This window comes from Pan paniscus, chromosome 15, assembly GCF_029289425.2.
Source record: "Pan paniscus chromosome 15, NHGRI_mPanPan1-v2.0_pri, whole genome shotgun sequence".
NCBI lineage: Eukaryota > Metazoa > Chordata > Mammalia > Primates > Hominidae > Pan > Pan paniscus.
This window is the reverse complement of record NC_073264.2, coordinates 102,615,698-102,637,637: the sequence shown is the minus strand read 5'-3', so window position 1 is coordinate 102,637,637 and position 21,940 is coordinate 102,615,698. Positions and strand designations below refer to the sequence as shown.

General features: G+C 55.1%; 1 long non-coding RNA gene across 1 annotated transcript; it reads right to left on the bottom strand.

The window, feature by feature from the left end:
- Positions 1-8,179: 8,179 nt before the first annotated feature.
- LOC134728998 (uncharacterized) lies at positions 8,180-21,682 on the bottom strand. Its single transcript, XR_010109835.1, has 3 exons — positions 21,543-21,682; positions 12,035-12,139; positions 8,180-8,560 (listed from the first exon to the last, which is right to left on the bottom strand). It is a non-coding gene; the product is annotated as an uncharacterized LOC134728998 (long non-coding RNA).
- Positions 21,683-21,940: the final 258 nt, after the last annotated feature.

Here is a 21,940-nt window from a genome sequence, read left to right as displayed (position 1 = left end):
CTCAGCCTCACTCCCTGGTGTGCAATGTGAGGGCTTCTCTAAGGAGGACAGGGGAGCTTTCTTAGGCTAAACATCCAGGGTGCCGTCCTGCAGGTGCTCGCTTTGACACCTCACCTTCACTTTGTGGCTCAGGACAAATGGCGTGGGGAGAGATAGTGTTGAAGTGGAGGCAGCAACCGCAGGCAGCTGGTCCCTGAGACTCGTCTTCAGAGGGAACTGAGACGGGACTGCAACTGGAGGTGGGGGGTGGGTGTGGGGGCCAGGCGGGTTTCTGAAGACCAGGAATACTCACTTCAGCAATGGAGACATTCTGCCTTCTCTTTTGCCCACTCAGTCCCATTTGTTGTTTTGCTTTGTTTTTATAAACTTTTATTTTGGAACAATTTTAGATTTATAGAAAAGTTACGATAGTACAGAGAGTTCCCGTTCGCCCCCCACCTGGTCTTCCCTTTGTGAACCGCGCACATTACCGTGGTACATTTGCCAGCACTCAGAAGCTGACATTGGGCCATTGTTAACTCAGTTCCAGACTTTATTTGGATTTCGCTAGTTTTCCCATTAATGTCCTGTCTCTGTTCCAGGACCCACGCCAGGGGACCTCATTGCATTTAGTTGTCACGTCTCCCCCGGCTCCTCTGGTCTGTGTCACGTTGTTTTTGATACCTGCTCTGGGCCAAGACTAGGACCAGAGAGGTGAGCGAAGAGAGCTCTGGTGGCTCCGGGCCAGGGGTCGGGCAGACAGGGCGCCCTTCCATGGTGCTGGAGAGCTGGCAGGACAAATGGCCTGGGCTCACAGGGACGGCCAGCAAAGGCAGGCACAGGGGGCTTTGGAATTGCTTTAAAAGGGGAGAGGGGGCTCTGATTGAAAACCCAGCATGAATAATAGCATCCAGCACTGTATTTTGATGGGATAATTGTTTTATATTTATAAAGATTCTTAATTATCTCCAGCAAATGCATTTAGCTCACTTGGTAATTGAATTAAGGAAAATGTCTTTTCAAGCATTGTAAGTCATTGCTATAATAAAAGAGAAGGAAGAATGACTTTAAAGTACCTCCCTACATGACCTAGACAAACTTGTTATTACTGAAAGCTGAGTAATCCCATTAAGGCCTTAGTTGGTTCTAATAGAACAGGCATTCTGGAGATGCCAAATGAAAATCGCAAGAGATGGTGGAAACTTCCTTTCTTTGGGAAGCCTCTGTCGACCCCACTTCGAGCGGATCCTGCCGTCCTGGTGCCCTGGGCATACTTTTATTTTTGTGCTTATCACACTGACCTGTGATAGCCTCCTGGTCAGCCTCAACTCCCCTTTATCCCCCACGTGTCCTGAGAGCTCAGATGGACGGCATTTGCCCACTTCAGTATTTCCCAGCACAGTCAATAAAGGAGCACATGAGATGCTTCCCAACCTGTGTGAATACCCTTCCTGACACAGCAGAGAACAGTCCTTCATAAATCCTGTGTCTTTGGAGGGATGTTTTCTGGCACACTGCGGCAGCTGTGGCTTGCAATGTCTAAGTTACCAGGATGTCGGTGGGGAGGGTCCTGACCAGGGCGGAGTAGGGGGACCTACAGCGTCTGGGAGCATGAAGCCTTGCTGCTGGAGTCTCCAGGCTCGCCAGGCAGGGCTGGGGGTGGCGCTGGGAGGAGCCCAGACAGATAGGCCCCGAGCTTTGAAGAAAAATCAATATTCAGCAGGGAGTTGATTGTGTCATAAACGTCTCGAGTTGCACTGCCACTTCCTGGCCCCTGAGTGGCCCAAGGTGAGCTCTGCTGAGGAGGGAGCTGCCCTGCCTACCCCTCCCCTGCACTGCCTGTCTGAGGTCACAGAAGGAGCAGGAGAAAGGCAGCAGGCATCTTAGGTGGTAAAGCCACTCAGTGAGCCACAGCAGCGAGGCGAGGATGGTGGCTCCCTCTTTCTTTCGGAGGTGCATACATTCAACAAATAACTACTCAATGCCCACCATGCCCAGTCCTGGGGCCAGGCTCTGGTGATGCGGCCAGGAGCCCGGCAGACAGCGTGCTGCCTGCATGGAGTCTACAGTCCTGTGTGGAGATCAATGTTGAACGGGGAAATGAAACAGAAAACTGGCCAAGTAGAGGCTGATAAGCATCATCCAGCAAAGCAATGAACAGGCAGGTGGAGGCTCGGGAGGGCTGGGCAGGGCTGCTGCAGATGGGCAGGGCTCTGGGCACTTGGCTGGGCAGGAGCCTGGGCAGTGGGGGGACTGGCTCCCAACACAGCCACTCCCCAACCACTCTTGGCTTCTCTGCTTCCTTCCTTCTCTCCCTGCCTCCTTCCCACACCTATGCCCAGGTGCTCCTGTAGCTCTGGCTTGCATAGGGACACTGCCAAGTGGCCCATCCCCTTCATTTCGTAGTCCAGATGCTCTGACAGTGACCCCAGGTGACCGCCCATGAATCGCCTGTCCTGGTGGGGGCCATCCTGTGCCATCATTGGGGGTGGGTGCAGTGTGCATGACACGGCACAGCATGGCTCATGGCTGCCCAGCACCAGGGGCTGAGGGGGTGATGGGCATAGCAGTGAGCATTCCGTCTGGGATTGAGTCCTGCTTGCCTCTGTCAGGGGATGTCCTTAGGCAAGTCCCTTAACATGCATGTGCCTCAGTTTTGTCACCTGTAGCCCAGTGCCTCATGGTGCCAAGGAGGTCACAAACATGAAGCCCCTGGCAGGGTGTGCCGGGCACGTGTGCACATGCCCCCTGGAGGGGATTCATCATCGCAGGCGGAGCTCTGCAGTTCCAGCCTCCTGAGGGTCCTGACGCCTCACCAGGCCAAGAGGCAAAGGGTTTTGTAACTTACATAACCGCAGAGAAAGGCAAGGTTGCTGCTCACAATGATGCTTTCACAGGGCAGCTCTGGGACGGCATCCTCACTCGACTATATGGAATTCCGCATCCTTTCTGAATCTTGGTGTTACACAATAGTCACTGAGATATCATGTACCCCATTAACGTTGAGACTTTTATGTATTTACAATTCAGCTTAAATTTTTACCCAGAGAAGTTTTCAAAATGTAACATGTGTTAGTCACTGTGTGAATTGCGAAACCAAGGAAATATCTCCAAAGTGCTGGCCTTGACAGTGTAATCTGGCAAGGCTTGGGGAGGAATAAAAATAACACTTCTCAGCATCGCCGTCTCCGAGGGCAGGAGTGATCTGGAGCCCTCCCCAAGCCCACAGGTAGTCGGGCGGCACGTGCGGGGCTGGGGGGCCCCACTGGGGTCTTCTCTCCTCTTCCCCGGCCCCTCCCCGAGGCCAGGACAAGTCCTGCCTGCCCTGAACAGGGGCGGCTGAGCCCAGGTTGGGGTGGTGGTGAGACAGGGAGACTGGGGAGCTGGGCACCCTGATGGGGGTTCTGGGCCTGCCACTCATCAGCCTGGAGGTCCGGGGCTTTTCCCAACCCCATGTGCACGGAAAGGTTCAGGGGCCATGCCCCAGGTGGCCACAGCGACGGGAAGCTCCCTGGCTGCCTCAAAGGGCTGTTCTGTGGGGGGACCTGGTCCAGGATGATGGAGGGGAGGCAGCAACTGGACTTTTCCCCTTGCAGCTGTAAGGATAGCTTGATTTTTCTAAAGACAACAACCCTGTGTCTCCCCACTGAGTTACAAGCCCGCAGGTGGCTTGATGAACATGTGGTTTCTGGATGTGACATGAAAGTTAGCATTTGCACGCTCTTTGTCTGGTTTCCCTGGGTTTGTTTTTCTTGCTCTTACAGTCCTGAACTATTCCCAATTGTGTTTATGTTGAGGCAGAAGACATGGCTGTGGAGTGTCGGTGCACCAGGGTCTGCCGGGCCCCCGCCTCCCCATCCTTCCAAGAGGCACCAGCTGCAAGGCACGTGCACGTGCCCTCCTGACCCCCCGGTCACCAAAGAGCCTGCTCCCGTCACTCCAGGCAGGCACTGTTGCTGGGATTTCAAGGCAGCTGAGTGCAGAGCCCACTGCAGAGGCATCAGCCCCTCCCAGGCCTCTAGGAAACCTGCTCCTCCCCTCCCTCCACAGGCATCTGCTTACAGCGCCAGCGGTGCCTCGTGCTCCACCTGGAGCACCACTGTCAGTCAGGGACACGGGCTCCCAGAGGGCTGCACGTGAATGACTTCCGACCCTCACAACAGCCAGGAAGTAGGGACTGGGATTGTTCCCATTCTGTAGATGAGAAGACTGAGGCTTGGGATAACGTGCTTGCCCAAGTTGGCATGGGCAGTACAAGACAAAGCTGGGGTTGCAAATGATCACGCTTCCTATTCTGAATATTTCTTTTTCTGCCACCTTCTCCTCTGAGTGCTGGCTTTCCCTACTTACCAAGCCCCCAGCTGCTCACTGCGGTGCCAGAGCACCCAAGAGCCTCCTCTGGCAGTGCCATGGCCCACAGCACACTCCCCTTGGCTCTATCAGGCCTCCCTTTTGGCTTGAGTGCCACCCACTCACTCCTCTCCTGCTTTCTGGCATCGTTATTTAATTGTCCAACCCTGGTCTGCTCAGTTAGACCGTAAACTCCGAGAGGACGAGGAGTCTTCGCCGGCTGCCCCCGGGCCTGGCCTGGGGCTGCCACGTAGCTGAATCTCAGCCACACTTGCTGTAGAATGATTTGTTATTATTCTCTGAGGCTGGGTTTCCACGTGTCTGGGCACAGGAGGACAGAGTCCCCCTCCCCGTCCAGGTCCTTGGCTGGCCAGCATTTCAAATGATATTGTTTCATATTAAATTATTTTAAATTCCATGGACCCTGGTTTCACAATCAAATAATTCGATCTTGTTTACAAATGGAATTTTTACTTTTTGACGGTTTCTTGCTTTGCTGGGCTGGATGGTCAGTGAATGCGTGTCCTCCCGTGCCCTCCAGTCCATCTCTGTTGCCTTCCCCGGGATGCCGTGGAGGCCGGGAACCATCCCCAGGAGTGGGGATGTGGTCAGGAGGGTGGGGTCAGGCAGCCCTGTGCAGGCAGACAGCTCACAGTGCTCGGGGCCTGGAGGCGGGGGCGTTCTCTGCTTCCCCTCTTCCAGCTCTAGCCATGAGAAAACCCACAAAGAACAGAATTGGAAGGGACCTTTGACACACGTGATTCCAACATCCCCTTTTACAGTTAGGAAACTGAGGCACAAGATCCTGGTTCTTGGGGTTGGGCCTTGGACCCAGCACTGGGTCTTTGCACAGCCTCCTCAGGACTGATCCATGCTTTGTTCTCTTCCCCACCAACCCCATCACTTCCTGTTAGGTGCCACTCACTGCTTTCACCTACCGAGACAGAGAGAGGGAAAAGTGTGACCTCTGACCTCGAGGAGCTAGGAACCCAGTGTTGGGAGGGGAGCTGCGGAGGAGGAGACAAAGGAGGCACAATGAGGTGGACCCTACGGGGTTGGGAGGAGCTTGGAAGGCAGTTCAGAAAGGACACGTAGGAGAAGGCAGGGTGGGACGGTGGGACAGCAGGCCGGGCGCATCCAGCGGCGTTTGCAAAGCCGGAGAAGTGGCCAAGCTCAGTGGCTGTGGCCAGATGCCATTTGTGGCAGTTGATGAGAATCTTGTGACTATTTTAACCGATGTGTTAAACTTCACTCTCCCCCTGTCAGTCTCCTTGTCACCTTGGAGAGTGTTATTAGTCAAGGTTCTCCAGAGAAACAGAACCAACAGAATGTACACACATGCACACACATACACACGTACACACACACACATACACGCGCACACACACACACACAAACAGGGATTTATTGTAAAGAACTGGCTCCTGGAATAACTGAATTGATAAGTCCCAAGATTTTCAGTCAGCAAGCTGGAGACCCAGAAGAGGCTACTAGGGACTAGATATGTCCCCCCAAAATTCATATGGTGGACCCCAACCTCCAATGTGATGGTCTTAGGAGGTGGGGTGTTTTGAAGGTGATTAGGTCAGGAGGGTGGAGCTCTAATGAATGAAATTAGTGCCCTTATAAGAAGAGACAGGACAGCTCTCTCTCTCTGATCTCTGTCACATTAGGACGTAGAGAGAGGAAGGCCAGCAATAAGTGGGCCCTCACCAAAATCAAATTGGCAGCACCGTGGTGCTGGACTTCCAGCCTCCTGAATGGTGGGAAATGAATATTTGATGCTTAAGCCACACAGTCTACAGCAGCCCAAGCTTAGACAGAGCTGACGTTTCAGTTCAAGTCCAAAGGCAGGAAAAAGCTAGACATTCAGCTCAAAGGCTGGCAGGCAAGAGGAATTCTATCTTACTCAGGGGATGGGACCCCCTTTGTCCTATTCAGGCTGTCAACTGATTGGATGAGGCCCATCCATATTAGGGAGGGGAAACTGCTTTACCTGGCCCACTGATTCCAATGTGAGTCTCATCCCCAAGCCCCTCACAGAAACACCCAGAGTGATGTCTGGTCAAATATCTGGGCGCTGTGGCCCTGCCAAGTTGACACTGAAATTAACCCTTGCAGAGGCCGCCTCTTTATCATGGGACACATGCTTGGAGCCCCTCTTCTGGAACTTTCTCTAAGCGAGTGACAGTATGGGGCAGATGGGTGTCATTGCTCTGTGGTCACTTGATGGGTGACCTGGGTTGGCCCTGTCAACCTCCCCACTGGGCTTGGCTCAGAATGGCATCCTGCTGTTTCCACAAGTCGGCCGGCTCTCCAGGGTCAGGATGGAACCTGCTGAGGAGATCACAGATGGCCCTGACTCCACACGCCGCCCCAGAGGGCCCCAAGGCAGGCATCTGAGCCAGCCCCGGCTGCAGAGGTTGACTCAGGAAAGCACCAGGGAAAGTTGGTTGTTAATATCCCAGTCCAATTTTTTTTTGACTGGGCCTAAAGGCAGGGACTTCCTTCAATAAAATCTGGGAGCTGAGTGCAGGGCAGGCCTGACAAGGCGTGAGGAGCTGGCTGTGGACTTCGGCTCTCCTGGTGCGTCCAGGAGCTGCCCTGGGCCCTGGCGGCCCCTCCTCATCCCCACCTCTCTGCTGCACCACTATGGCCTCAAGGTCCCTGCACTGCCTCATAAAGCTGTCCCCAAGTCAGGCTCCTGTGAGCACGCCGGGCATCAGAACTCTGGCTGGTGGACCCACAGAGGCCCGGGGTAATAGCCATGAGAAGAACAGGCCACCACGCTCAGACTGGGAAGCACCCAGACTGCGGGATGGCCAGAGACACTCATCCAGGGCCATGAGAGTGTGAATCAGTCGAGTACAATATGCATAACCAGTGTGGCCAGAACCGGTGCTTCGAGATGTCTAACTCCTGGTGTCCTACCATCCCAACACTGTTGATTAATGGCGAAAGATGGGGCATTGGGGAGGTCTGTGTCTACGCTTGGTGGCGCCTAAGAAAAAGCAAGGCATTTGTCTGCATGGATTGAGATAGACAGGTCTCTAAAATAAACAAGGCAAAGAATGCAAGAGGCTGAACCAAAGTATGATCCATTTGGGGCTTAACAAATAGATGGTATAGGCAGCGCGGTGGCTCACGCCTGTAATCCCAGCACGTTGGGAGGCTAAGGTGGGCAGATCACCTGAGGTTGGGAGTTCCAGACCAGCCTGAGCAATATGGTGAAACCCTGTCTTTACTAAAAATACAAAAATTAGCTGGGCATGGTGGCGCACGCCTGTAATCCCAGCTACTCAGGAGGCTGAGGCGAGAGAATCGCTTGAACCCGGGAGGTGGAGGTTGCAGTGAGCCGAGATCATGCCACTGCACTCCAGCCTGGGTGACAGAGGGAGACCCTGTCTCAAAAAAAAAAAAAATAGATGGGGTAGATGCTTTTGGAAGAATATGCAGTCACTGCTCACACCAGCATGGAACAAGTGGACTGGGGTTACTGCCTGGCAAGTCTCTTTCAGGTCCCTGAATGCAGTTAACTCAGCAAGTCCTGAGTTCCCCAGGAGGTGGGCATTCCCATCTTACCCACGTTGCAGATGAAGACACTGAGGTATTGGGAGAACCTGCCCAGGTGATACAGGTAGTATGTGGCGGTTGGGAGATGTGAACTTGAGCTCCTGACCAACTCTGCTGCATGGGCTGACAACTCCGGCTCCTCCGGGAGAGGGGCAGGGGCTGAGGTGGGGCTTTTTCATTTTTGTTTTTGGCCTTTCTGAGTCCTCTGTGCTTTCTTCCCAGGTACATGGATGACTTACTTTCAGAAAATGTCAACAGGGTGCTCTGCAGAGGGGCATGGGCTTTTATGCCTTTATTATGCTTTTCTGTATTAAAAGAAAAATACAGTCATGTGATTTTAGAAACTCAACCCATGGAAGAGAGAATACTGGGTCTGTAGGAAATCGGCAAAGTGGGAAAGATACTCCCGGGCTTGGTGGTGGCACCTTGGAGCCTGCTTACGGAAATCACCTCTCGTTCCCGTGATGCTGAAAGCAGAATGCTGGACATGGAAGAACCATGAGTCATGTCCAGTCCACTTCCTCGTTACACAGGTGGGGAGACCGAGGCCGGGGGAGGGGCTCTACCCTGCGTGGGTGTCACCCAGGGTCCCGCCTGCACCCGAGCCATACCTCTGTGCCCTCCACCCAGGGCCTACTCAGCTGCCCCGAACTGTAATCTGGAAAAGAAGAGAGCGGACCAATTATTTCTGTACCATGGTTGTATGATTACCAAGATCAAAAATGCCCAAGGAACTATATTTAGTCCAGGACAGAATTCAAAGACCACCTGGTAACAGAAACATCTGCCTGGAAGGCCAGGCACCCATATGACCCCTCACTTTGTCTCATTCTGTCTTGGAACCCAGGCGGTACTCGAGCTTCGTCTGCTGCCCCACACCCCACTGGCTGTTGCAAGAGTGACGTTGCCATTGGTGACTGCAGGTCTCCCAGCAGCCTGGTGGAGAGAGGCCACTTCAGGCTCGAACAGAGGCCCGGGTTTCCACGGGAGACAGCAGAGCCACGGTGTAGCAGGCATCCAGCTCTCCCCCGATCAGTTCCGTGACTTGTCGGAAGACCCCCCCCCCTCCCTGTAGGCCTCGGTTTCCTCATCTGTGAAACAATGGGAGTGACCTGGAGGGCCTCTGCCAGTCTCAGTCTAAGCCCTTGAGATGGAGGCAGACACGGTCAGCCTGTAAGCCCCTGGCCTTGCTCTTGCTTCAGGTCAGACAAAGAAAGGACTGGTGGCCTCTGGGGATCCTGAGCCTGTCTCCATGGGAACCAGCTCACCCACCCCCTCTCTGGCAAGTGTCCTAGTGGGAGCCATGGGAAACCGTGGGCTCCAGCCCCTGGCCGCTGACTGGTTGGCGGCCTTCCGTTTTGAGATCCCTGGCCCAGGGTAATGGAGGGGACCTCATCTTACAGAAGACACAGCGAGGGTGTGGAGAGGCTGTGGGGGAAGCACAGCCTGGCCGGCAGCTGCTGGGTGTCCTGGCTTGAGCTCAGGGCACCTTTGTCCCAGGGTGGGACCCTCAGGTCTCAGGGGCTGCTCCATCCCCGTTGAGGGCTCCCTTCATTCTTGATGTCTGTCCACTCACAGAGGGGGCCTCATGCCTCTCCAAAGACCCCCACATTCCAGTCCTTGTGTCCCTGAGGTCGGCCTCCTGGCGGCCACCTCACAGGGAAGGCCCTGGACACAGGGCCCTGGCCTAATGCAGCGTGGCTTCATCTTAACTAGTTACGTGTGCAAAGACCCTGTCTCCAAACAAGGTCATATTTTGGGCTTCTGAGTGGAAGTTGGTTTGGGGGACACTCATCAACCCAGCACAATGCTCCCCCTCACCATGTTCGTTGAAGAGAAGACTCTTGGACACCTGGAGGCCACCAGTCCTTTCTGGATCCCCAGAGGCCACCAGTACTTTCTTCCTCTGACCTGAAACAAGAGCTAGCAGGGGCTGGCAGGCCGACTGCGTCTGCTGCCATTTTGAGTACTGGCCCCAGCCGCAATGCCCAGGACTGAGTCATGGAGATTCCCTCAGAAATGGTGCAACCCAGTCTGTCCACAGAGTGAGGGGCGACAAGCCTGGTGGCCCCGGCTTCAGTGCAGGCCATCCTTTCCACCTATTGTCTCCTTTTGGTCTCATAGGGGACCCGGTTCTTGTCCTCTGCCCTGTAGCATGGCTACGACCCTCATGGGCCACAAACTTGATGCCCTCAGGCGGCTAGACTGTACCCCAGATCCGGGGCTGGCAGCAGCATGGATGTGGTCAACTGGCATGCAGTTGTTACCCAGACACCCTCCCATCAGCACTTTTTTGGGGGGTGAGTGACAGAAACTCAACTTGGGCTTAAAGGTGAATTTACTGGTTCCTGTGATCACAGAGTTCAAGGTTCAGCTGGACCTGGTGCTTCCAATGACGTCACCAAGTCTGTCTGTCCGTCTGTCTGAGTTCAGCTTCCTCCAGGTCTTCATTCTCCAGCAGGCCTTCTCCTCAAAGTGGCCAGGTGACTGTCAGCCCTATGGTTCATTCTACCAGTTTATGAATCTCCCCTCCTCATGTTGCTCAAATTCAGCTGTGAGTAAACTCCCAAGCTGATTGCAGCATCCAAAGGGAGGGCACTGGTCCCATGTGCAGCCGGCAACTCTATGGGTTCAGCTCCACCCAAACTATATAGACCACAGCAGGGAAGGAAAGCCAGGGATGCTAGGATGGCCAGCACCACTGCAGAAGCCTATTGATCCCGTGCAAAATAGCTCCAGTAAAAGGAGGGCTTTGGGGCCCGGTGTGTTGGCACACACCTGTAATCCCAGCACTTTGGGAGGCCAAGGCATGTGGATCACTTGAGGTCAAAAGTTCTTGACCAGCCTGATTAACATGGTGAAACCCTGTCTCTATTAAATACAAAAAAATTAGCCAGGAGTGGTGGTGCATGCCTGTTATCTGAGCTACTTGGGAGGCTGAGACAGGGGAATTGCTTGTACCCAGGAGGCGGAGGTTGCAGTGAGCTGAGATCACACCATTGTACTCCAGCATGGGCAACAAGAGCAAAACTCTGTCTCAAAAAAAAAAAAAAAAAAAAAAGGAGAGCTTTGGTCTACAGAAAGTCAGGCACCATCACAGCATCATAGGGACAGGGACACAGGATGCAGGTCCCCGTTACATCCAGGGCTCCATCCCTCTTCTCTCCATCCTCCCCATAGGCTTTTCCTACAGGCCTTTGGTTTTCCCCGGATGTTGGCTTGCCCCTATACCAGCACTGCCATGGATGTTGGCTTGCCCCTATACCAGCACTGCCACGGATGTTGGCTTGCCCCTATACCAGCACTGCCCTGGATGTAGGCTTGCCCCTACAAGATCACTGCCCCGACTTGTCACTCCAGGGAAAATGTGTCCACCCTTGGCCTAGCTAGTCAGAAACTTTTGTCTTCGTGTCATCGTGTCCAATCAAGATGTCCAAGATCCTTCTCTCTTTAGAGAGCATGGGGAGGAGGGGCATTGTGCTGGGTTGATGACTGTCCCCCATATCCACTTCCACTCAGAAGCTCAAAATATGACCTTATTTGGAGACAGGGTCTTTGCAGATGTAATTAGTTAAGATGAAGTCACGCTGCATTAGGGTGGGCCCTAGACCCAAGGCCTAGACCCAAGGACTGGCGATCTTATAAAAAGAGGAGTGGACACAGAGACAGATGCAGAGGGAGGGCAGCCACGGAAAGACAAAGGCAGAGAGCGGATGATGCAGCCGCAAGCCATTGGATGTCCAGGGTCACCAGGAGCTGAGGAGGTGAGGAAGGGCACCCCCAGGAACCTTCAGAGGGAGCACGACACTGTCGACACCTTGACTTTAGACTTCTGGGCTCCAGATCAGCAAGGGAGTAGATTTCTGCTCCTTTAAGCATTTTATGGGTCTCTGCTGCAGGAGCTCAAGGAAACTCATTCAGGTATTTAGGACGGTTGTGCTGGGTGGAGACGGACCACACACGGTCTCTGGGCTGAAGGGGCGGGCACCAGGAGCAGGTACTCAGTCGACCACATCTTGGCACTTAGCTTTGGTGACTCCCCCTGGTGCTGCTGATGTCCTACCGTGGCCTCTAGGGGACTCAGGGTCCTGCACCCCACCCCTGCTCCCTTCCTGCCCTGGCCTCGTCTCACCTCTGCAGTAGCAAGACTTTCTGCAGCCTGAATCTAGATCCTCTGCCGCCTCTTGGTTCTTCTCCTTCAGTGTGGGCTCACCAAGGGCCATGAGGGTCCCCAGGGCTGCAAGGGCACACAGAAAACCCACAGATTCATACATTGAGATATCGCTCTCCTCGTCGACAGGACCTCAAGCCTCCAGGCCCAGCTCAGTCTAATTCAATCTCTGTGTCTTTGCTCAAACTCTTGCAAGGAAATCTGACCACCTTGGCCTGGCTGGGGGCATCCAGCGCTATCCCTGGGGTGTGGCCTGAAACCTTTCCTTCCTTGGTAGGACTCAGTCAACCGGGGTTAAGAAAAGGGCAGATTCCTTGGAGAAGCATGAGGAGATAATGCTTCTGAGGACACTCATGTATGTGAACGCTCAACGCAGACATATGGAAATTATGTCATCTACATTTACCCCCATCCCTCTAGGGTGGGTGTCATCAGATTCCCGTCCCAGTTTGCAGCTGGAGCCTCGGGGCTTGGCTTAAGTGCTTGCCAATGCTGGTAGAGAAGCCTGTCACCTCCCACCACTTTCAGCACTTGTCAACTTGCCAAGGTCTCATGGCAAGTAAGTCCTGGCCACCTTGGTCGCCTCTTAGATGAAGTGGCTTGGACTAGATGCCCTCCTCCGAGGTGAATCTTGAGCTGAAGCTTCGGTGTGTGCCTGGAGCATGTGGCTGGGGTGTTCAGCAAACCCTGGGCAGGGAGGACAGGCCAGCCAGACCTCAGGCCCCCAACTGGGCATCTGCCTCCATAGGGCATTCATCCACTTTGGGGGTCTTTGTGTCCCTAAAAGAGTCTGAATATGAATCCACACTCAAGCAAAACCATTAAGGAGATCAAAGCAGCCGCAATGACACTGGAGGAGGCTCATGCTCCTGGGAAACCTCAGAGTAAGATGCATGGGCGAGGTGCTGGCTTAAGGGTCATGACTGAGGTGAGAGGCTGAGGGCAACAGACAGAAAGCAGCATGCAACCAAGTCCAGGTGGCAGGGAAAACAGAGAGCAAGGAGGAAGCAAAACTGTGAGCAAAACAGGCCTTGAGGGGCCAAACAGTCAGCCACAGATGCCAGGCTCCTGCCCGACCTGCCCCGACCCTGCCTCTCAGAGGGCACCTGCCATCCTCTGTGCACCCCACCTGTCCTGTCCCATCTGTGCAGGGCCCCGTCTATCACCCCTGAAGGGTCAGGTGCTCCTCACTGGAAGGTAGGAACTGGGCTTCACCATCTGGACTGTGCAAGGCCTGCCTGGTCATGAGAGGAGAGCAAAGAGTTTTCTAGAAGGCTGGCTTGCACACATAAGTGAAGAACTGCCCCCCAGAAGTAATGCTTAGGCAAAGAAGGTGGGCAGTGGTAGTGGTCACAGATGCTGGGGGTGAGCCATAGGCCTGAGCCATCCATTGTGGGGGTCTGAAAGCCCAAGTCTGTGGCTCCCACACACAGAGGTAGACAGTTCCTAGAGAACACCAGAGTCTAGGCCCCAGGGGCTGGGCGTGCCTCAGAGGGCGCCCCACGCCAGCTTAAAGGCAGCTTGGAATGCAGCAATTGATCAGTGGGTGCTGGGCAGCTCACACCCCCGTGCGGACAGTCGTCTCCATGGGCCAACAAGTGTGTCACATGCATGCAGGTGCATATGCATGGGGACATGGGGGCCCAGGAGTCTTCCTACTGCAGAGTTCAAAGATGCAGGCTGAAGGAAGTTTGGAGAGCGTCCCCTGCCTGTGCTTCTGTTTTAACTCCAGGCCCTGAGCCTCTGCTGGGTGGTGGGTGGACGCTGCTCCTAGTCTCCCATGCAAGGGGCCCCAGAGGGAGGAAAATGGCAGGATGGGACAGAGGGACCACGTGAGAGCAGCTTTGGGATAAAGCTGCCAGATACACAAAGCAATAAACAAAAGGGAAAAAGGAAATGGGACTCAACACAATTCACAAGTCACAAGGTGGTTGGCTCCAAGGAGCACGTCCCTGGCTCAGCGGGTCCACTGGGGCTCTCTGGGCAGAGGGTCCTGGTGTTTGAGGTCCCCTCCAGAACCTTCATGCTGAGTGGCAATGACATTCCATAGCCTTGAGGGGCAGGGGCGCAGGGCTCAGCACCCTGGGGCTCTGGGGTGGAGGAGGAGGATGATCCGGACTGGGGAGGCAGAAAGAGCCCTCCGTTCTTTTCTGTTTCTTCTCACGCCTCCAGCCCCTTGCTGCAGCCACACTGGCCTCAGTTACACTGGCTCCTTCCTGCTCCTCATCTGTACAGGGCCAGGTCCTGAACTGGGGGGCCTTTGTACATACAGGCACCAGAACATTCTTCCAGAGCTTCACTGGAGCCTTCCTCTTCAGCATGACCGTCCCTGGCCACCTGATCCAGAGCTGGCGGCTCCCAGGCGTAGCCCATCCCTGCTGCGGCTCTGCACTGCCCCAGTCCTCACCTGCATGCAGGGGACTATTCACATGCTGACCGTCTGTCCATCTCCCGTAAGAACGTCGGCTCCTTCCATGTCTGCTGGGCATGGAGGATCCCTCACAGCCTCCCCGACCTCAGAGCCATGAGAGACTTGCAAAGCTTGAAACAAACTCTGAAAGGACCCTTCACGGATAAATTCCTCCAGGTGCATGTTTCAAACAATTTTATTATCTAACCCAAGAGTAAGTCAGCAATCGATTTCCTAATCTTTATTGATTGGCAGTGGGCAGGCTAGTGTGATTAAAGGTGTGAGAGAGACTTTCCAAATAAAATGCATGAGCAGCCTTCATGAGCTTAGCTCCAATGTGCAGAGTGATAGGGTCAGGGAAGTGTGTGTATGTGTGCATGATTGTGTGAGATCAGGGTAGTGTGTGTGTGTCTGTGTGTGTGTGACATCAGGGCAGTGGGTGTGTGAGAGAGATCAGGGCAGTGTGTATGTGTATGTGTGAGATCAGGGCAGTGTGCGTGTGTGTGTGTGTGTGAGATCAGGGCAGTGTATGTGTGAGAAAGATCAGGGCAGTGTGTGTGTGTATGTGTGAGATCAGAGCAGTGTGAGTGTGTCCGTGTGTGTGGCATCAGGGCAGTGTGTGTGTGTGCATGACTGTGTGAGATCAGGGCAGTGTGTGTGCATGAGTGTGATATCAGGGCAGTATGTGTGTGTGTATGTGTGAGATCAGGGCAGTGTGTGTGTGTCTGTGTGTGTGTGACATCAGGGCAGTGTGTGTGTGTCTGTGTGTGTGTGACATCAGGGCAGTGTGTGTGTGTGTATGATATCAGGGCAGTGTGTGTGTGTCTGTGTGTGAGGTTAGGGCAGTGTGTGTGTGCATGAGTGTGTGAGATCAGGACAGTATGTGAGAGAGAGATCAGGGCAAAGGGCAGTGTTTGTGTGAGATTAGGGCAGTGTGTGTGTGTGTGCATGAGTGTGTGAGATCAGGGTAGTGTGTGTGTGTGACATCAGGGCAGTGTTTGTGTGTTTGTGTGAGATCAGGGCAGTGTGTGTGTGTGCATGAGTGTGTGAGATCACGGAAGTGTGTGTGTCAGGTCACCACAGTGTATGTGCGGGTATGCGTGTGTGTGTGCACAGGGAACACACGGACAGCCATTCCAAGTACACACTCTCCTTGGGTAAATCTGTGAGTAATAATCGCTCCAGCAGTGAGAGCCCGTGAGGGTGGTGCAGGAAGACTGTGGCCTGCCCCCTGAGGGAAGCATTAAAAAAACAGTCAAAGGAAAATGAACTCAGCTCTCCCAGGGTGGAGGAGGTGGAGGTGGGCAGCCAGGGAACAAATCTGTTTGCTGTGAGGCTGTCGGAAAGGGCCCTAGTGCCCTGCCAGGAGGAAGGACTCTGGGCCATGAGCATGATGGTCTTTGAAGGCCAGGAGAGCCAGCCTACCCCAGCTCTGCCACTAACTGTGCGACTCACGGTCACATGATGATACCTCCTGGGCCCCATATACTTTATCTGCAAATGGGAAGAAGCACAGCCTCTGTGTCCACAGTGCTGTTGAGGTTGGATCGGGGCTAACTGGCAATCAGGCACGTGTCTATAAATGCCGGCGAGCCAGGCAGAGCCCAGGCCTGAGAGTCCACCAGGGTGGCAGGCCTTAATCCGCGCTGCACAGATCTGTGAGTCCCAAAATCTGCAGTGGGGCTTGAGGAGGAGCTGGCCCAAGGAGAAGACTGGAGTGGAATTGGAAGGGGGAGGAGGATTTTACCGGAGGGCTACTGGGGGGTAGGGGAGAAGACATCTTGGGCCCCAGGGAGGCACAGGATCAAAAGTGACAGATGATTGTCAGGTGCTAGCCTGGGCAGACACATTGAGTCAAGACCTCATCTGGTACATGATCTCACTGAACCCTCTCTAAGACCCTAGCAGGGAGTTGTCCTCCTCATTCTAAGAGGAAGAAGCAGAGGCTCCAGCTCAGGAGGGGAGGTGGCCTCTCAATGTCATAGTAGGAAGTGGTGGCTAGGATTCCAGCAGGAGGTTCTGACTCCAGGGCTGGAAGTGGGGGCAGGAGATGCAGCAGGAAGGAACTGCGGGTCTCCCTCCACTCAGGCTTAACCCACACAACCTCAGCTCTAAAGGGCGGTCTGCAAACTCCACACTGCAGCCCATTAGGATCATGGGATGGTTTCAGGGGTGGCAGCCATTATTTGGAAAAAAGAAATAGGATGAACAGATATCAGCATTCATGACGTCTAGTAAGATAACCATTCTTTTGCAAAAATTGTGTTTTGGTTATCTAGGTATAGTTAATTAATTATTTTATACATAGTTGTCTGGCTTGCTGTGGGCTGAGATGCACAATGTATTTCTTACCCCAGCCACGGTCAGCAAGCTTTGAAAGCCACGGCTTTCAGGCTTTCTTGGTTCTGCAGGGGCCTCCGGGCCTTTGTTCTCTGAACAAGAACGCCAGTGCTGGGCACAGGACAGGAGCCAGGACCTGCTGGAGGATTTCCGCAACATGCCCCTTCCCACACATCAACGCAGCTGGCTAGGCAAGGCACCATCTCATGGGGTCCTAGAACTTGGGGTGCCAATGTTTGGCTGCAGCATGGGGGGTGCTAAACACGGAGTTCCAAGGCCCTAATGCTGTGCTCACATGGGCCATGCTTTCCTTTCCTTATACATTGCATAGGGTTCCTCATCTGCAGGCTGGGGTACTCCTGAGACCCCCAGAGCTAGGCCCCAAAGCAGCTCCACCAGGCTGGCCTGCTCTGAGAAGCCCTGAACGCAGTGTGTTCATGGGCAATGGGCAGAGAGAGAGCCTCTCTCACCACTGGGCCAGTGTCGGCGACAAGGGCGAGTGTCTTAGGGAGTAAGGGATATCAGGGTGGCAGGAGGGCAGGGGCCAGGAAATTCTAGAGGTAGGGCTGGGAGGCCACTGGGGAAGGAGGCCGAGCTGCCTCCTGCGTGCAGCAGACGGATGCAGGAAGGCTTTCGGTGATCAGATTTGTGTTTCAATCAGGTAACTCTGGTGGGGGTGTGGCCAGGTTTCTGTTTGTCTGGCATTCTTCAAAGAGAGCTGCTCTGACCAGAGATTCTGGTGTGGGTGAGGACCCCAGCAGATGCATTTCCAGGTGTAGCCTTCTTACCTGCCCCAGGCAATCTGCTTCTCCTCCTCCCCTGGGCATTTGTTTCTTGTGTTTATCTCTTACCACAAATTCATCCATCCTGGGAATGGGCTTTTACTTTGGGCAACGCTAGATGACACAAAACCTTCAGTTGTAATAAACAATCACAAAGCAAACTGGCATTCCAACGTGAAGCCATGTCTCCTCCTGACCTGGCTGGCTTTCCCATTTGCCGTACTGGCCAGCCCAGGTACCCCCAAAGGGACCTTTGTTTTCCCAGAAAAACAGAACAAAACAAAAACAGCAACAAAAAACCCAAACACACACACATAAACCCAACTGCCCACCCGTAATCAGGACTGAGGCTGAACGTCCTATTGCCTGGCTTGTAGGAGGTCAGCAAATCTTTCTTCTCCAGGTGGTGACTCGATGTGACAGGTGAGCTCAAGGACATCTCAGATCCCAAGTTTTGGTCCACACTGTGGTCTTATTTTTATGAAAAATGACCAGTGGGTCCCCAGCAATGCTGCTGAGTAGGCCACTGAGGAGTTTTTAAAGGAGAGAAACATAAAATGGACCTTTCATGTCCTCAATATGGGACTAAAACATGGACACGGAAGGTATCAGGATAGAAACTCCCCAGGCTCCGGCATGCCCCAGCATCTCCTGTGCTCCCACTGCACAATTGACCCACCTGCCTTCCTCTTACGGCATGATTATACACATCAAAATCCTCAGGGGTCAGCACTAACTGTCTGCATAGACACACCCAAACACCTGGGGCCTGGCATTCCAATAAACCCTCTGGACAGAGCGGCATCTCCCCCTCACACAGTGAAACTAACTGCACCTCAATTCTCCTCCTGGGCGTGCAAGCGTCGACAAACAGGTATTTTCCCCATTTCCTGTTCGGTTCAAAGGTTATTCCTAATAACCAGCCATTGACCTGTTTTTGATTTTTTGACTGAGAAATGTATTGACCACAAATGCACAAATTATTTGCTGCACTGTATATTCCTCTCTTACTGACACAAGATCACTGGAAAAGCCATCTCAGAAAAAAATGGAAGATTTCAGGAGGAGCTAGAGTGAAACAAACCCAAGGTCGTTCAGCTCATTACATGTTAGTTAAATGTTACAGTTTCATACAAAAAAAACCCCAGATATTCCCATGGTTAAAAAAAAAATTAGTCTTTTCCTGTGTGTCTTTTATCTCAAATAAAAAAGGATTCTAATTTTATCTGTGTTCAATAAGCCGATTAAAAAATGGTTAGGCTGGGGTTGTTTACTTTTTCGTAAGATTCTCTGAGCAGCAGAAGGAAAGAAAACCAACTCGAGTCTAGCATTTTCTGAGCACACTAAAACAGCCAGGTCCCTTCAACCCATCTGGAAAGAAATTAATTAGTTCTCTGTGTTAGTTTAATATGAAATTATTTTATTTTCACTTTTTTTTTCTTTTTCTTTTTCTTTCTGGCTATTAGGAAGGAAAAAAAATGGTGTAGAGAAAGACCGGCTCTGGTTCCTTACCGCCCATTTTCTCTCCAGGCTTTTCTTGGTTTCCAGCTTTTGCTTTTTAAATTTTTCCCTGTCTTTTTGGTTGAAAATGTACAAAATGTGTATTTTAAATATCAAAAAATTATACATTTTGAACATGACAAAATCTTAGATCCACAATACGTTTTTACAAAAATATTATTTTAAAAATACCGTCTGCTTTCTCTCTACTTGAATTAAAATGTCATGTTCATTTCTTATCTTCTGATCTGTTCAATCTGACATTTGTTAGATGTGAAAAAGTTCTGCAGACTATTTCAGAGAATATTTGAAAAATGTGAACAACCGACATGTAAAATGTCCGCGGGAGCACGCTTGCGGAGTTCACATTCATTTTTCAGACGCTGGGGTGCTGGGAACGGCGGGCGTCCTTCCTGGGTACCGCGGGGCGGCCGTCCCGGGCCGGGTCCCCTTCCTCCTCGGGGCACCGACGGCCTCTCCTGGCCGGGCTGAGGCCGGCTCGGCCCCGTGCGGCCTTCCGGTTTGTTAGCATTTTCCTTCTGGGACGCGCACGGAGGCTGTGGAGAGACCCGGCCGGGGTCCGAGGGGGTGGGCGGCCCTAGCGCGGGTCGGGCCGCGGGTCCCACCTGCTGCCGCCCGCCCCGCGTGCCCCAGAGACTCTGCTGCCGCCCGAGCGCGCGGCCCGGGCCACCTGATGGAACGTGCAGAGCTCACTCCTCCACCTGGCGCCCATTTGGCTTTTTATTATCTGCCTCCCGCATCCTAACTGGTTCCAGATTTGCAACCTCAGAGGCGCAGACACCCGGCTGGGCCACGCCATCGATCCCCAGGTACCCCGAAGCAATTACAGCCACTGCGTCGCGGCAGCCCGGCGCCCCTGAGGGCTGCTCCAGACGGCGGCCCCCCGCGGGGCTCCTTCCAGGGCCTCGGGCCTTTCCGGGCGAGAGCACCGTAGCAGGCGGGGAGTGGGGCGCCGGCGCTGGCACTTCAGAGCTGGGACCCGCTGCCCCCCGGCACCAGCCCGGCCTTCCCCGAGCGCAGCGCACAGCCTCCACCAGGTCAGGCCGGCTTGGAGAAGGTCCCCGGGGCCCCAGGGCGCAGGGCATGAGTCCGCGGGCGACCTCGGAAGCTGGCGCGGCGGGCAGCGCGGCGCAGACACTCGCTCTCAGGCCCCGCGCCCCGGGCGGCCAAGACTCGGAGCCCTCCCGGGCGGGCGGGACCACCCACGCCGTCGCCGACGTGGGAACCGGGCGGTCGCCGAGGCCGCGGGGGGCGCCGCGGGTCGCAGGCTCTGCCTGGCCGCAGCACAGCACCCAGGTCCCACTGTCCTGAGTCACTGTCTTAGGTAGTGAGACCCCCAACGCGACCTGCTTCAGGCCCTCCAGACCCCCAAAGCCTGGCACCCCCAGCCTGCCCCCGTGGCTGGGCCCCGCCAGCGCCGGGCACCGGAGGGGGAGGGCCCCGAGGGCTTAGGGCGCAGTTCCAAAGGCCAGAAAATGGAAACTGTGCGAAAAGAATCCCTAAATCCGGTCGGGCCCAAAGCCCACCGGCTTACATAAAGCCCCGGGAGCCCGCCGGCCCGCCCGCCTGGGGGTGAACAATCGGCAGGCACCTGGCCAGGCCGTCCCAGGCTGGCACCGTCGCCGACCCCCGACCACGGGCCTGGCGTGACCCCGGGGAGGGGGCAGGGGTCTCGGCCTCTTCCCACCCCCTGCTCGGAGAAACGTTTAACTGGCCTTTAATCACATTAGCAGCCGGCCCCAATTAGGGCCGCGGGAGGGGGAGGCCGGAGAAAAGCGCCGGCCTGGCAATGTCACTGGAGGATAAAGATCCTTTCATGCCCTCGGCCTGGTCATGGGCAACGCGGCGGGCCGCCACCCCCGGCCTTTGATGGCCTCGCCGACGCCGCCCTGGCTTCGCCCTCTCCACCCCTCGGCGGGCATCGCCGGGCCACCTCCCAGCCCGCCCGAAGGACAGAGGCCTGGAGGCCCGGCCCAGGCCTGCGTGTGTGCACCTGGGGCTCCCGCGGCGCTCGAGGGGAGGCTGGGGGCTCGCGGAGGGCAACGCTGAGCGTCCGGCTCGGACCTGGTAAGGCCGCTGCCCACGGACGGAGTGGCTCGGAGGGAGGGTGACCCGCCGTCAAGGTGCCCGCGCAGGTACCCTGGGCCCTCCTGAGCACCCCCAAGCGGGGAGAGACGGCCCTGAGTCGGGCTCCATCCTCCTGGGCCCAGAGTGAGGCCCAACCTGCGCCCAGGGCAGGCCCGCGCCTCCCTCCCGGGCTCCAGGCGCGTCGGGGACACCGGGCCAGGGCGTCGGGGCCACACTCGGGCCTCCCCGTCGGTCATCGACCCGCGCGGCGGAGAACCGGTCCGTGCGCCCTGTCGAGGGGTCGCCTGGCGCCCAGGCTCCCGGCCACCGCTCCCGGCGCCGCGCTTACCTTGCTGGCCCGCGGGGGCTGCGCTCGCCTCGCCCCGAGGGTCGGTGCCGGGGCGCGCTCTGGACGGGCTGGGGTCGCGCGAGGACAGCGGCCGCCCGCGCCGCCGGAATGCTGATGCCGCAGGCGGCCGCGACGCCCGGTGGCCGCCTGGGACCCCCCGCCCCACGGCGGCAGCTGCAGCCCGGAGCCGCGTGACCCCGGGCCCGACCTCCCCGCGCTCGGCTGTTTGTGCGCGCACAAAAGAGAACACTCATATTTTTCTTTTCCCGGCACAGACTTCACACCCGCCCCGTCTCCCCTCCCCCGTAACCCCCCGCCTCACACACGCTCCGCTGAGAACCTCTTTTTCTTTGCGCACCCACTGTGCCTCGCCTTTCTCTCCTCTTTAATTCCATAGT